We start from the raw sequence: 5,285 nt of genomic DNA, 5'->3' as shown, positions 1-5,285 counted from the left end.
GTGGGTTTGCTTGGTGGCTTAAGCAATTTCATTGGGACAACAAGGACTCCCATCCACCTTCAAGAAGAAGGAAATGTCTGCTTCAAAGGCCAGAGCTACTACTCTTAAGTGTGGGAGTGCTTGGTCAGGTGCTGGCACTAGGGCTCAAAAGCCTCTGGGATACTTGCATGATACAGGGTGCCCAGACAGGCTGTCTTTGCCTTGGAAGTATGAAGTTGGACCTCTTCTTTTCCTGTCTTCCCCCTGCTGTCATCCAGGGTGATGGGAAATCAGGTTTACAAAGAACACTTTATATAAATAATGGATCAAATGAATAAATTTTTCTCTGTAGGGCCATTCTTCTCTTGCCACTCTTGGCTGCTGAGAAAGGATGCTTTCTGCTTGCATTTTCTTTTCCTCCTTCTTAATAATGGCGTCTCAGATTTTATGCAGATTATTTCTCTGTGAAGTTCTTCCACGTTTGAAATGCCCTGGGCTCGCCTGCCATAGCTCAGACACTCATTAACATCCTCACCATGCAATTGAAAAACAAGCAGGAGAAGGAGCGCGTTTGAAAGCGGCGCTGCCTTCCTGCGGGCTGAGCCCCAAGGCAGCCCCCTGCTCCTCCGTGCTGCACTTAGGTGTCATGGGGATGGTGAGCCCCATCTCCCTGGAGCTCAGGCAGCGGGGGTGATGGGCCTCTGTGCACTTCAAAGTGGGCACGAGAGTCTAGAGAGACGTTTCTCTTCTTGAACGTGTTGAACAAAGGAATGCAAAAACTCACAACAGCTATCTTCAATACTGAAAATCCAAATATCGCCCCCCTGATAAGCTGTGATTCAAAGTGACAGCTTTATCTGGCTTACATAATTCAAAAAAATGAGTAGGTTTTGGATTCTGAAGCCACAATCCAAGCACTTATGCTTGACTGCAAGTGGAAGGGCAGTAGCCACTGGGACCCAGCATCGGGTGAAGGTGTATATTTAAAGGGGGATCACTCATCTCTCAGTGTGTTTGCTTTGGCCTGTTGGTATGTGTGCACAGCAGTGATGTTACAAAGCAAACAAGCAGTGCTCACCTTCATTTCATTAAACAGTTTTTATTTCAAATTGCACAGCACAGACTTGCAAATAAGTTCTTCAGGGTGTCACTGCTATCTAAATCAATTTTTGCAAGTTGTCTTGATTTTTTTTTAAACTGCTCTGCCCTGGTTTGGAGTTGAAATAAGATATTTTCTCTTTCTTAAATTATCATGTGTAGCTGGGAGCTGTCATGTTGCTGCTGCATCTCACTGCCTAGGGCAACAGTGTAGACAAAAAACATGACTGTTGCTAGCGATAGATATTGGCATCAGCCAGACCAGTTATCAGGCTTTACAATCTCATTGGCTTGGATTAACTAATATTTTTTCATGGAGTGAATAAATTACCATGTTTAGTTGTGTTTGCTCATCTCCCAGTGAGGGTTTGTGTTGAAGCTCATAAACTGTTCAGGCACGTAGGTGCCAAGATCTCCGTGCTGGGTCCCACACTGACCTTACATTGTAGCTCAGAGTGGGATCTCAGCTGGCACTGCCTCTCTGGCCCCATCCTGTCCCAGCCCAGCTTTGTTCCTGGGGAGTGCCCACACATGAGGAATGTGATGGGGATGTTTTGGGGCTCCTGTGCAAGGAGCTGCTGCCCCCACCCATGCATCACAGGGTGATGTTCAGATACTTCCCAGCTCCAGCCTTCAATTTTAGTCTGGGTCAGAGGGAGACAAGCTTTCCTTTCTCTGCTGAGTCACAGCTGGAGTCGTCATTTCTGTGGCCCCCTCCCCAGTTCCTCCTCTCCCAAGCTCCCAGCTCCCCTGCCTTGCTGCTGGGGAAGATTTACAAATCCACCACCCAGCCCTCCCATGCAGTGCATTACATGACATTAAGATCATCTCCTTTTCCACTGGAGAGAACTGTGTCCCTCTTGATGCTCTGCTTTTGGCTGAAGCTCCTGTGCCACTGGGAATTGTGATGAGCAGAGGTGCCAGCCTGCCCTGGCCATCACAGCTGCATGTGACTTGATGTGTGCACAGGTCTTTGACGTGGGGGTGTCTGTATTGACCTGTGGCTCTTTTAGAATTTGTTTCTTCCAACCTTTTTACTTACAAAGCTTGAGCTGTGGAGCAGGATCTCGGCAGCCTCTCGCACAGCAGGCTCTGGGTGCATGGTGCCTGTGCCAGGCCGTTCTGCAGCAGCAGCACAAGAGGGGGCTGGCAGCACACACTGCGGGATGGGACCCCCAGATGTGCTGGGGCAGGCCTGGAGACGCCTGCTCCTTCCTCCTGGCTACAGCTGGCACATGAGGGAGGAGGGAGGCTGGGACTATGAATAAAGTGAACAAAAACATAAAGAGCACCGAGAAGGCTGGGGAAGGATGTCCTCAAAAATCAGCTCTGCAGCTAGCCCCTAGCATGGTCCTCCAGCTCTGAGGAGAGTCCCTGCCTGCATCCAGGGCCAAGCAGAGTTGTCACATGGCAAGCTGAACCCTTTCCTTCTCTTTTTCAAGTTATTTTTGGCTGCTGGCATCTTCTTGCCATTCTTCAGAGCCAGACCCTGAGAGCCAGTCCTTCAGGCTCATGCCTCTGGGGCTGGTGCTCCTTCCTGCAGAACCTGCAGACTGAAAGTTTGTCTTCTACCATGTGGAAATTTGGGTGATGGGAGATGGAAGGAGTTCCCTTGTCCCAGGTTTAGCAGAATCTGACTTTCTTTCATGCTCTAGTAGCTTGTGACTCTGTGAGGGCTGGGGAAGGAGGAGCAAGGATGCAAAGACACATGCTCACAACTTTGGGACTGACAAGGCACAGAAAGGCCATCTGCAACTGTGGAAGCACAATGAGCCCAAGCGGGCATGGAGCTCATTGATCACAGCCCAGCATGGCACCAGCTGCCAGCTAGCCATAAATATGGAGCAGAGGCATGCTGGTCTGCACCCAGGGCATCTTCATCAACAAAACCAGGGCAGAGCCTCTGCCTCCCTCATCCATCAGGCTGAGGCACCGAGGCACTCCTTATTTCTCAGGTTAGATGTTTTCCCAGTCCAGGGATGTCAGTGCAATGGGGGTGAAAGGGCTTGGTGGGAACAAGCCCTGTTCCTCTAACAACAGAACACTGTCTCTGCTTACCCCGTGGCCAAGGTCATCAGCTGAGTCCTGAAAACCCACCTGCTCTTTCTGGGAGGCAGGGTTTTATGGCAGAGGAGCTGCAGTTTATGGCACCGTGGAGAAATATGTTGGATGTGCTTGGCAACAGCAAATGGAAAGTTAGTCTATTAAACAGTAAATTATCCCTCCAATGCATCTTCATTGAGGAGGGTTAATGAGTGGCTGCAGGCAGAGTGAGTGGGAAAGAGTGTGTGTGTGTATGCACAGCACGGATGTGGAACAATTGCTACATCTGGGGACTCTGGAGCCCCTGATCCAACAATAGCATTTCCATGTGCAAGGCGCTTCACAGACACCTCCTGGCGTGTGGTTTATTCAAACTAGCTTGCACTGCTCTGCCGAGCTCCCCGGCGCTCCGTGTGTCCGGCCGTGCTGGGAGCAGCATCTCCTCATTGCATCTGGGCTGCTGGCTGCAAATGTGCTCCTGTGGGCTAGGGCTGGTTTGGGGAAGCCAGGCTGCAGGGCTCAGCCCCTCTGCTCAGCCACACCACAAAGCAGGGATGCAGTGCCTTGCAGACTGTCCCTCTCCTGCTGTTCCACAATGGTTCAAGGCAGTGAGACAGACTGGGTTCCCCCTACCTGGATGGTCCCTGTTGTGTTAGGCTGGGGCCAAATCCACCTGCTTGGGAGTCCTGGCATCTCCTGCACCACCTGTGAGAGCAGTCAGTGGATGCTGTTCCTTTCACTTGGTCCCAGGGTGAAGAGCTGCCTGGTTCCTGCAGTCAGTGGGGCCACCTTCACAGAGCAGTGCTGGCCACCTTTGGGGGTGATGTTGTGGTGTTCACAGGGCAACTCTGGCAATGCTGGCTATGCTCACAGGGCAGTGCTGGCAGTTTGCAAGGCAATGCTGGCCACAGTCAGGGTGATGCTGTTTGTGAGGGAGGGCTTGTCCCTAGAAAGACACAGGAAAGAACACATCCCAGCCCTGCCTGCTGCTGCTGCTGCTAACCAGGAGAGATTTACTGTGATCCCAGTGCCCCCAGCTGCCTGCACCACTCTATAATAGACCCATCAAGGGCATTGTCGTGCTACAGGAGCCCAAGAGGTACCCTAATGGGGCTGACACACAGGCCTGCTCCCACACAATGCCTCGCTCTCTCAAGCCCAGTGTGTCAGCCAGGACAAAGGCAGCCTGGCCTCCCAGCATGAGCCAAGCTGGCCAGGCATGACAGATGTGGCCCAGGACAGCCTGGCAGCCCACCCTGCACAAAATCTCTGGGGAACACTTAGAAGCTGAATGTTGTGGCCACTCTGCTCCCAACACATCTCTGGCTGGGTCTTATGGCCCCTGCTCCCCAGGCAGGTGCTGCTGGTGGAAGGAAGGGCTCAAAGCACAGCCCCAGTGCAAGGGATGACAGATCCTGCAGCTGGCAATGCTCCTCAGCAGGGAGGTTGGAGCAGGCACCATGCACCTGTGCTTGTGTTGGGTTTGTGTGGCAAGGCTTTGGTAGCAGGGAAACTTCTGTGAGAAGCTGCCAGAAGCTTCCTCCATGTCCCATGGAGCCAGTGCCAGTCAGCTTCAAGATGGATTGACCACTGGCCAAGGCTGAGCCCATCAGAGATGGTGGTAGCAGTTCTGGGATAATGTATGTAAGAAAGGGAAAAGTTTCTGCAGAGCACCAGCAGCAGCTGTAGAGAAGAAAGAATATGTGAGAGGAACAACTCTGCAGACACAAAGGTCAGTGAAAGAAGAGGGGGAGGGGGTGTTCCAGGCACCAGAGCAGAGATTCCCCTGCTGCCCTGGTGAAGCCCAGGGTGAGGCAGGATGCAGCCCTGCAGCCCATGGAAGTCCAGAGTGAAGCAGAGATTCACCTGCAGCCTGTGAAGGACCCCACAGCAGAGCCGGCGGATGCCCAAGGGAGGAATGTGAGAAGTCCCTGTCCTGAGGAGGAAGAAACAGCAGAGATGAAGTGTGATGAACTGACCACAGCTCTCATTCCCCATCTTCTCATGTCACTGGTAGGGAGGAGGTAGAGGAAACTGGGAGTGCAGCTGAGCCCCGGAAGATGAGAGGGATGGGGAAAAGTGTTTTTAAGATTAAGATTAGATTTTATTTCTTACTATCCTAGTCTGATCTGATGAGTGATAAATTTAACCAATTTCTCCAAGTC

This window comes from Ammospiza nelsoni, chromosome 8, assembly GCF_027579445.1.
Source record: "Ammospiza nelsoni isolate bAmmNel1 chromosome 8, bAmmNel1.pri, whole genome shotgun sequence".
Classification (NCBI taxonomy): domain Eukaryota; kingdom Metazoa; phylum Chordata; class Aves; order Passeriformes; family Passerellidae; genus Ammospiza; species Ammospiza nelsoni.
Note: the sequence above shows the minus strand (reverse complement) of the source record.